Source organism: Echinops telfairi, unplaced genomic scaffold, assembly GCF_000313985.2.
Source record: "Echinops telfairi isolate 266 unplaced genomic scaffold, ASM31398v2 ScPeMD7_7469;HRSCAF=8507_0, whole genome shotgun sequence".
NCBI classification, from domain to species: Eukaryota; Metazoa; Chordata; class Mammalia; order Afrosoricida; family Tenrecidae; genus Echinops; species Echinops telfairi.
In genome coordinates, this window is record NW_022111372.1 from 15,589,668 (window position 1) to 15,601,247 (window position 11,580).

The window sequence follows — 11,580 nt, forward strand, 5'->3', positions numbered from 1 at the left end:
TTTGTACAACCATTGCCACAATCAATTTTAGAACATTTTCTTCTTCCTTATACTCATTGATATTAGTGTAATTATTGTTTTTTTAGTTGTGGCAAAAATATACAGAACAGAACACTTTCCAATTCAACAACTTCTACATGAATAATTCAGTGCCATTGATTATACTCTTCGTGTTGTGCAACCATTTATATCTTTCTCCAAATTATTCCACCACCATTAATATAAGACTCAGTGCCCCCCCCCAAATAAAAACTCTTTCCTTTTAGATGGCTGCTTGTTTGAATACAAGACTTAACACCCCAGACATTATTCCAATTGATCTGTAGGCACCATCTGCTTTTTTCAACAAACTTTGCTGTAGTACCCTTATATTTAGTGATCTCTTCATGAAAGCAGTTATCAAGTAGGACCATGTTATAAGAATGAAATGTTCTTGGATTGGGGCTAGAATTAAGTGGAAGCCCAGAATTAATCTGCTTGTGCACAGGTTGTGAACAACTCTGGCTTACTTTGATGATCATATTATGACAGCCATGATAACCATTGGTTGATTTGGGTTTCTTTTTTATCTTTAGTAGTTTTAATGATATAATATTCACATATCATACACTTCTATAGTTAAGTCACTTTTTAAAAGAGTTGTATATACACCATCACAATCAGTTCTAGTGCTCCCCCCCTGCTGTATTCACTGCTTGCTCCCCAATGCCTCTCACTTCCCCACCCAGTGTCTGATAAACCATTGTATCCATTCCTTCTGTTCTTCACAAACTAAGAACCCAACAGAAACAATAAAAATCAAAAACAAAATAAAGCAGAAATAAAATATTAAAATAAAGGCAAAAATAAAGAGTAAGAAAGAAAAGAGCACTAAAGCTATTAAACAAGCCAGAGATGAAATTTCTGTCGTGGAACAAGCAAGAACTATTTGAGCCTAGAGAAAATTAATTTTGGGTCAAAAGGGAGGTCAACTGACTAAGTATCATGTTATACCATGTTTGAATCTACCACAATTAAGTTTACAATCATCTCTGTCTGATAGTAAAGCTGTTTCAGTCCCCCATTTGCGGCCAGAGACTAAATCTGATTAGATACTCTGCAGATGGATTCTGGGTTCCCATTGTCCTCCATAACCTTTTATATATTGGACATTCACAAGGAAAGCTCTGAAAATTTTCCCTTCATCATATTTGGATTTTATTATCATTATCTTTGAATTACACAGGGTTGTGTGCTTCTTTGACGTGGACTTAGTTAACACCTCACTTAGATGGCTGCTTGTTTGAACACAAGTCTTTAAGACCCCCAACTATTCCAGTTGATAGCCAGGCACCATTTTCTTTCTTCACCACACTTTGTTGTAGCACCTTATCTTCAGTGATCTCATCTTGAAGGCAAGTATTGAGCAGGGCCACCTTATAAGAACTGTTCTTGGGTTGGGGCTAGAATTACAAGGGAGCCCAGAATCCATCTGCTTGTCCTGGGTTATGAATAACTATGATTTACTTTGAAGGTTATATTATGACAAAAACAAAATAAAAAACCAACAAGAACAAAAACAGCAAAAAGCCAAAGCCAACCAACCAATCATTGGAAAACAAAATACAAAACAAACAAAACATGAAAATATTGTTGATCATCCTCCTGGGGTATTGCATTGATAACATTAATAATTTATCCAGTGGCATAGAATGTAAGGTAATGCTGTTATGAGAAGTTTATATGAATGCAGTCCAACTGAGAGCTGCAACCCATGAGTTGTAGCTTTGTACAGATTGATTTCTTAATTTATTGAGCTCTGTTTACATTAAGCATGGGGTTGGTGCTAGGTGAAAAATTCCTCTAACATTTCTTACAAAGGCAGAGCTTTGCCTATCAGATTGATACCTGTCATATTAATGTATGGGAAGCATTGAGGTACTAAATATATGGTAGTCCTTGGTTCCCTTACATTTGATACACACAAAACCAGGGGTCCCATTCAATGTCCAATGACATCACTCCCACAGTCTTGGGCTCCCATCCGTTACTTCCTCCCCAACAAAATATTTCAGTCTTTTTTTTTTTTTTGACTGTCAACTACTTCAGTGCCAGGCTTCACATTCTTTAAGCCAGTCAGCAGAACAGTGATGCTACTGTCCTTTCTTTCTTTTTTTTTTTTTTAACATTTTATTAGGGGCTCATACAACTGTTATCCCAATCCATACACACATCAATTGTGTAAAGCGCCTTTGTACATTGTTTCTCAAAAACATTTTCTCTCCATTTAAACCCCCGACATTAGGTCCTCATTTTTCCCCTCCCTCCCCGCTCCCCCCTCCCGCATGAGCCCTTGATAGTTTATAAATGGGTATTTTGTCATATCTTGCCCTGTCCGACGTCTCCCTTCATCCACTTTTCGGTTGTCTGTCCCCCAGGGAGGAGGTCACACACAGTTCCATGTAATCGGTTCCCTCTTTCCTACCCATTCTCCCTTTACCCTCCCTGTTTTGCCACTCACACCACTGGTCCTATAGGGCTCATCCATCCTGGATTCCCTGTATTTTCAGTTCCTATCTGTACCAGTGTACCTCCTCTGGTCTAGCCAGTCTTGCAAGATCGAATTCGAGTCATGGTAGTGGGAGCGGGGAGGAAACATTTAGGAACTAGAGGAAAGTTGTATTTCTCATCATTGTTACATTGCACCCTGACTGGCTCATCTCCTCCCTGAGACCCCTCTGCAAGGGGATCTCCAGTGGCCTACTAATGGGCTTTGGATCTCCACTCCGCACTCCCCCTATCATTCACTATGGTAAGATTTTTTGTTCTGATGATGCCTTACACCTGATCCCTTCGACACCTCGTGGTTGCATAGGCTGGCAAAATATTTCAGTCTTAAATCCAAGGGCTACATGTAGTTTTGAGGTAAGTAACAGTTTGTTCAGTTTGGCTTCCACACTGAGTCTTTCTGTGGTGGTCCTGAGAAAATGGTTCCCTGTAAAGGCAGGGTTGAAAGTCATCACAGTGCTTAGAACATGCATCATACCAAGGGTTGGGTAGAAATGTATTAAAAATGTGTACCCAGGAACATAGACCCAGCTTCATTCTCCCTTAGGTTCCCTACAATTACGGTTTAGGATCCCTTCCTGATATGAGGTTGCTCCTCCCCGTTTACCCACCTATGTTAGTCAGGGTTCCCTAGAGAAACAAAACCAGGACATTTATGATAATATCTATATATATCGATATATAGATAGAACTAGCTAAAGCAGCAGCACACTGGTCCAATCACCAGAGAGCAAGAGAGATGGGGGCAGGCTTTGCAGAGCCATTTATCTCTTTGCCCTCCAAACAAACTGTGACCTGATTAATCCCACATGTTCCTCTTGGCCAGGTTGGCACAATAAACATAAATATCACACTACCATACCCACCAAACGAAATATAAGTGACTATTCTCAAATGCAGACGCTCCCCTCATCGGGTCTAAACTTGATTTTCCAGTAAGGTTTCCTCTCCTTCCATTGAAGGGCCTGTGGTTTGTCACTGCCTTGTCTCAGTGTTGTATAGCATTGGATCAAGACCATATTTCCTAATTACTGTTCCTTCCTCTTTGTTTCCAACTTTTGGATTCCAATTGCCAATAATTATCAATACATCTTGATAACATTTTTCATCAATTTCTGACCAAAGTCATGGGTAGAATTATTTAATTTCTTTATCACTAGCTTTAGTGGTTGGTACATCAATTTGTATAATAGTTTTATTGATTGCAGGAATCATAATAGTATTTCCTTGAATGCAGATATATATAATCCTATCACAGACAGCATTGCACTTCAAGATAGATCTTATAATGTCCCTTTTGACAATGAATGCAATGTATTTCCTCTGGATTGTGTCATTCCCCACATAGTAGACCATATGATTTTTCTGATTCAAAATGGTCATTACCAGTGCATTTCAGTTCAGTAACACTGAGGACATGGATTTTTATGTGTTCTCTTTCAGGTTTGGACCATTTGCAGTTTCCCTAGATTCACACGTCATACATTCCATGTTCCGAGTGTTAGATTTTTGTAGCTGCTTCTTCTCATTTTGAGTCATGCCCTATCAGCAAATGAAGGTTTCAAAGGCTTACGACACCCATAGGTTTTACTCCATTCCAGTCATTATGGTTGGTTCCACTTTGCGAAGGCAGCTCTTCCCATGCCATCGTTTGAGTGTGTTCTGACACTCATCCCCTGGCACTGTGTCTGGCAATGTTCTGCTTCTGTTCATTAGACCATCAATAACTGGCAATGTTGTGGTGCTGTCTATAAGGTTTTCATCTGCTATTTCCTCTGAAGTGGACAGCCTATTCCTTCTTTGTAATCTGTTCTTAGTTTTGAATCCGTGGTGAAATCTGTTCATTTTGGGGTCACTCTCCTGGTATTTTAAATATCAGTGATATAGCTTTCAGCATTACAGCAACACACAAGCCACCCTGGTGGGATAAAATGATAGACAAATGTTTATCTTTAGGTAGGAATCGTGAAATGCAGGTTAATTCTTTCCTTAGCCAGGTTGTACTCTTTATTACTGTGTATGTAGCAGAGTTGGGAGATTGGAGAAATGCTGCTTTAGTTGAATACTTTGATGCTGCTAACAAATTGATAGCCTTATGAAAGAGCAATGAGCATAAAATATTAACATAGATTATTTAAACATATTATTAATATTTTAACAAGGGTACATTCTGTGTAATCATCCATTTAGAAGTTAGCTATTTTTATTTTGAAAAATTGGTTATAGTATTGTAGACTTTTAAAAGTCAATTATTGATTTTTTAATGAAAGGAATAATTAATAGAAAGGAAATGTGATTTTTCTTTTAGTTTCAAATCTTTTAGTTGGAAGGAGTTTATGATTTGGAATTTCCTACCTTGGTCCAAGTTCCCAACTTCTGTCTCTTGTATTAATAATGGGTACTATTTATTGAGCATTTACTATAGTTTATTTTATTTATTCTTTAATACAATTCTCAGAGAAGATATCTTTGTTTATAACTTAAAAGATTAAGATACTGAAGGCAACATAGGAAAAAAAAAAAGGTAAAAAGGCAAAAACTTGGACTAATTCTAGGCTGCCTGATGGCAAGTAAATAAAAATATATATTTTCATCTTCTGTGGCAGTTAAATAATTTCCTGTCAACTTACAAAGAGGGTGGAGTTTAGCCTGTCAATCAGGTCGCAGCTTGCTGACCTCATTTGGAGATGCAAAGGAGATAGATAGTTCACTGAAGGGCTTTGTATTCCTGATGACAAGACACATAGAGCTACACTAGAGCCCTGGAGCTGGAGGAGCCAAGTGGAGACCCCTGCCAGCACTGAGATGCTTACACCGCCACTGGGAGCCACAAGACTTTCCATCTACTGGCCTGTGATCTTCCATCTTCCTGCATTTAATGTCATTCCATGTGTTTCATGAGTCTGAAGAGGAATTTACAGATTTGTGTAAGACATATGGGCTGATATAAGATTTACGGATTTGATCAGAACTGGACTGGGATGTTTTCTCAATATTCAATTGCTCATGTATATAAAGCTCTTTCTTATACACATATGGGTGTCTGAATTTGTTTCTCTAGTCAACCCAGACTCATGCATCCTCTATGTTCTGCTGTGTAGGAGAAAGATGAGGCTTTTTACTCCAGTGAAGAATTACAGTCTCAGAATCCCACAGAGGCAGTTCTATGCTGTCCTTTTGGGTCATCATGAATTGAAATCAATTCGATAGCAATGATTTTCTAAAAAAAATTTCTACTGACCAGGAGCTCTTGTGTTGTAGTGGGCTACACACTGAGCTGTTAACCACAAGGTCCTACGTTGAACCCACCAGCCACTCCTTGGGAGACAGAGGAGGCTTTGTGCTCCTATAAAGATTTAAAGTCTTGGAAACCCAAAGCGAAGCTATACTCTGTCCTACAAGGTCACTGTGAGTAGAGATGGACTCAATGGCAGTGCATTGTTTAGTTGTTTATAAAAATGAAAAACTGTTGGTGTCATGTATACTTAAAACTATGTGATAGCAGTTAAAACTATGTGATAGCACTGCTTTTAGAAGCAAGACCCAGAGAACCGTTCTCCTAAGAACCCCCTGCAACTCATCACCCACGGAAGGATATTTGCATATGTTCCTGTTGTGCCTTTGGCTTTTCATCTTTTAGCAAATGCTCTCCCTGGTTGCCTAGAGAAGGAAACTCTCTTACACTCTCATATGTGTAAGAGAGAACTTTATATCAAGAAGCAATAATGCATCAATAACACATCCCAACCCAGTTCAGATCAAGTTCATAAATTCGATATTAGCCCATAAGTCTAATATTAACCCATGAATTCCTCTTCAGACTCACACAACACATGCAATGATGCTAAATGTAGGAAGATCACAGGCCAGTGGGTGGAAAGTCCTGTGGGTCCCAAGGAGGTGGAAGTATCTCCAGGGCTCTGGCTGCCATATACATGGCTCAAGGTGTCTTATCAACAGGAAGGAGAAGCAGAGAAAGTGTGTCCCGCCTCTAGGGACGAAGATATTCCCAGAATCCTCAGGAGAAGGCCATGCCTACACAAGAATCACTGGTTATACCTGATTGACAGGCTGGACTCCATCCATTCACTCAAGTTGACAGGAGATTATGTAACTTCCACATAGCATTTATTACAAATCCAACTTGGTACTCTTACTCTACTTTCTGTAGTTCATGTTACTTTGTTACTTTAATAATTAAATGCCCTAGATAGGCTTATCCTGGACTGAAGACAATTATATGACCATGAAGCATAAGTATGTCACAACTGATTAAACAGAGTTTTATATTTACTGTTTTCTTTTAGTGTGATAATACAGCCAATATATATCTAATTGTTACTATTGGTACCCTTACCCCTTGTTCTCCTTCTCTTCTCTTTCTTTCCTTGGTTCCTGTTAATTCTATTAATGGACCTGGGGGGTGAGGAGTATAGATGCCATGAGTCCTGGTGGCTCAGGGTTAAAGTACTCAGCTGCTAACCAAAGGTCATCAGTTCAAGTGTAACCTCCAGTTGACCTGCAGGAGGAAGATGAGGTAGTCTGCTTCCGTAAAGGCTTACAGCTCTGAAAACCCTATGAGGGAGTTCTACTTGGTCCTCTACAGTCACTATGCATCGCAGTTGACTTGATGATTGTAGGTTTGATTTTTGACAGTATGCATGTAGAAATGCATATATGTATATAAATATATACATGTGTGATATGCATATAATGATATGTGTCTGCATATATGTGTTTATATATCTATATAAATATTGGACTTTCATGAGTTTTGCATTCAATTTCCCATGAATTCTTTGAAATCCTCACATATACTTATATATGGCTACTTCTCCCTATCTACCATCTATTTTCTATCCGATATACATATGTACATATAATGAGCAGGACAGAGAGAAAAAGGCGTAAATGAACTCAGTGTACCAATTACCCTGCATTATGCCCACCACTGTTTGTAGTCAGTGCTCATAGAACCTTAACAATTTAGACACTGGATGAAATGATCCTTGGGGGAAAATATCACATGGGCTGGGACCAGACACTTGTGCCTAGAGTTGAGAAAATATGAGCTTTGTAAGAAAATAAGTTTCCCTATTTTTAAAATTATTTTATTTATTTATTTACTTTTAATAGTTTTATTAGGGGTTCATACAATGCTTATCACAACCCATACATACATCAATTGTGTAAAGCACATTTGTACATTCATTTCCCTGATCATTCTCAAAACATTTGCTCTCCTCTTAAACCCCTGGCATCAGGTCCTTTTTCCCCCCTCTCTCCCTGCTTCCCCCTCCCTCATGAACCCTTGATAATTTATAAATTACTATTTTGTCATATCTTGCCCTGCCCGACATCTCCCTTCACCCACTTTTCTGCTGTCCGTCCCTCAGGGAAGAGGTCACATGTAGATCCTTGTAATCGGTTCCACTTTTAATCAGTTCCCTATTAATCAGTTAGGTAAATACTTTTTTTTTTCCAAACTGCCCCCCCCCCCCAAGGTAAATACTTTCAACCAGTTTATTTTCTTGGCTGTTCCAATACTGACGGAAAGGACTAAAGAAAATGAACACTATTCACAAGGAAGATCATGGCTGTCTTTTAGAGTTTCAGAAGTCAATAGGATTTTTAATGTGTTCTCTATTACTGGCTAAAGTAAAGCATGAGCGGGTGATGAAATAACTTACAAAGTGCAGGAATAAATTCATCGACTCCATGAAGCTGTCTGGAGGGCAAGGTGTAATCATTGTGAATATTTCCCCCGCTAAGAACTGCGTGAGGAGTTTATTGATTGAGAGAAAGGAAAGGAGAATAAATATTTTCAAAATATTGCCTGCTATTGTAATTTTGGATATTGTATATTTGCTGTGTCTCAGTGGCTGACATCTCTCATTTTTCAAAAGCTGCATATGGCTTGGTTTTTGCTAGCCAATTCCCTTATCACACCCATCCATTTTCCAAGTACAGGTCTGTTTATCCTCAGATTTTCCAAGGATTCTCTTTACTTGCTGTGCTTCCTTAATGCACTGTTCTTTGTAAACAAAGAAGCTGCCAGCATGGGTACCTTTTCCAGTGGTGGCAGGGGGTTGATTCCTAATTAAAATTCAAAGTTTCTAAGAGAGCTATTTAAGGATATAGCTGTGACTTTGAAACTCAGCAAAAGGGACATGTCCCATGTAAACGATAAGATGCTAAGTAATGAGTCCTGGGTCCTGGTCAATTGTTCTTTAATTAATTCACCAGTTCATTATGTTCTCAGTCAGTGCTTCTCCAACTTTACTGACAACTGCAATCACTTGTTAATAGTAAAACAAGATGAAGGAGTCATACTTGAGTATCTCATTCCAGAAATTGTGATTTCATTGTTTTGAGTTGGGGCTGGGCATCTGCTTGTATAAAAGATCACTTATTGATAACTTGGAAACAGGGTGGAAATGTGTTCCAAAGGGGCAGAGACATGAAATCCTGAAGAAGCCGTGCCCCTCTACACATTTGAGTTCGCAATGAGTCAAAATGGACTATCAACAACAATTTTTAGGAAAATTTTAATTATGATTTACAGATCAGATCATGAGTTTTGTGTTGAACAGTTTATAAGCATTTTGTTTGAGATCATGTATTTCAATCTCCTTAAAGAACCAGGCTGATCCTACTTTCAGTTTCTTGTTCAAACTTTTTAAAGCAGTTTCAGGTTTACAGAAAAATCACACAAAATGTATAGTGAGTTCCAGTATGCTCCCACATCCTTCTAGCATTGCTTCTGCTAGGAACATCTTGCATTTATATTACAAGTGATGAACAAATAGGCATGTATTATATTTTAGTTTACATTCCTACTGCCATCTAGTCAATTATGACTCCTCGTGACTCTATAGGACAGGGTAGAATTGCTTCCTGGAGTTTTTAAGGCTGTAAATTCTTAGAGGAGGAGACAATTTCACCTTTCTCTCAAGGATCCCTCGTGGGTTTGAACTGCTGGCCTGTGGTTAGCATTCAAAAGAGCAACCCACTGGGAAACCAGGGGTTTCTTTTAGCTTACATCAGCATCCACCATTTGTGCTGTATAGTGCTATGGGGTTGGACAAGTGCTTCATGCAGCTCTCTGGTATTTCTAACAAATAGCCAGGTTTGAGTATCACTGGATGCAGTGAACAACCATACAGACAACGGTCTGGCTTACGAGAAGTTTATGTTCTGGCGTGGAAGAGGCCCGTATGAAGAGGGAAAAGGATTGAGGGGGCTGTTGGGGAAGCTGTTTTAGACAGAGTGTCCAGGGAAGGCTTCTGGGTAGAAGTGAGCTTTAGCAGAAATTTGAACGAAGAAAATGTATTTCCTTACAGAAAGATTAAAATATGTAAATATCATTGATTTCAATGGTAAAGCTTCACAGTTTTAGAAGGTTGCATCTGGCACTCTTTCCATTTCAGGTGCTCAGTGTTTACTGGGCACTACTATACAACCTGGTGGTGCCGTGGGTTTGTGTTGGGCTACGAACGGCAGGACCAAGCAGTGGTTAGACAGATGGGGCTCTCTGTTCCTTTAAGATGCATCGCTTTGAGGACCCAAAGGGGAAGTTCCGTTCTCTCCTGTAGATTCACTATGAGAGGAGTTGAAAGCAATTTGATGGTAGTAGGTTTTAAAATTTGTTTATTTTACTTTATGTCAGGTTAGATACTAGACCCTTGGAGGTAAAGCGAGGACTAATGGCAGAAGAAGCTTTTAATCTGGTGCATCGTGGACATTAAGAGTCAATATAAAATGGAGCATGCTAACACAAGAAAGAGCACTTGCCTTGTTAATTTTTATTTATTTATTGTTTTTGCATGCTGTGGGGCTTCCCTACTCTGCTTACTGTCTACTTAGCACTTCTCGTCACCTTCATATGACTTTTTACCTGTCATCATTTAGGAAGGCTGTTTTGAATGGAAACTAGAAGTTGGCCAACATCACAAATTGTACTGATTTTGGGACAGAACTGTTCAATTGGGTCATTCGGTAAAAGAACACTGATTTCCCCTTTGTTGTGTAGCTACAGGCCTTCATAGTAAAGGGGAAGTAAATGCTCTTTTATTGAATGACGCAATTGAGCAGTTCGGCTCCCAAATCATAGAAAATGAGTACGATGAAACTAACTACCAGAATGAGCTTAAGGAAGATTCAGCAAAACAGAAAGACATAAATAATCACAATGAGAAATCACGAAGTCTACAATGCAGTGAGCAGTCTGTGGGCAAACGGAGGAGGGCGTGCAGTAGTTTCACGGACAATCAACCCTGGTCTTGAGAGCCAGGGTGGCTCAGTGGCTGTAGGCTTGCCTCTATTATTATGTATTCCATGCGGTGGTGTGACCACGGTGGAGTGTGTTTTGATGAAACCTTACTACCAAAGAGATAGATGAGGTCATTAGTTGATTACTTAAGAGCAGCTCAGGAGATGTTTAAGGGAATGCTTCTCTTTAAGTAAGAAGTAGACCCATCCTGATCTTCTCTCCAGATGTTTTCCTTGTTCTACTTTGCTTTCACTTCCGAGGCAATTCCGGGTGGTTTTTAAGGGCTCATTAACACCCTAAGCAAACACTTAGTGTTTTGTTTTTACTGAAACTATGAATAGGGTTTACAGGGAAGTAAGTACAGATGAAAACAGGAGCTAGATAATAACAGCAATTTCACAACACCGTTTCCTTCCAGGAGTTTTAAGCATCTGAAACATTCAAGCAAGGACACTGAGAGTTCCCAGTGGGAAGGTGGCAGAAAGCCTGGCCTCCTTGTAGACAGGGTGTTTTCCTTGAGAATCATTATGGGGGGAAAAAAGTGAGTGATATGATGACTTCCCTAAAAATATCCTTGAGGGAAGCTCCTTCTTGAGAAAAATGAAATTTCTACACTCTGACTCTTGACTATGAGCATACTTCATTATTTTTAACAACAGCAAACCTTCAGTAAGTGTTTGCTAGCATTGGTATCTGTGTTAGTCTAGGTAGACTAGAGAAAACGAAATTCATAGATACTCATATTTTATAAGAGAGAGTTT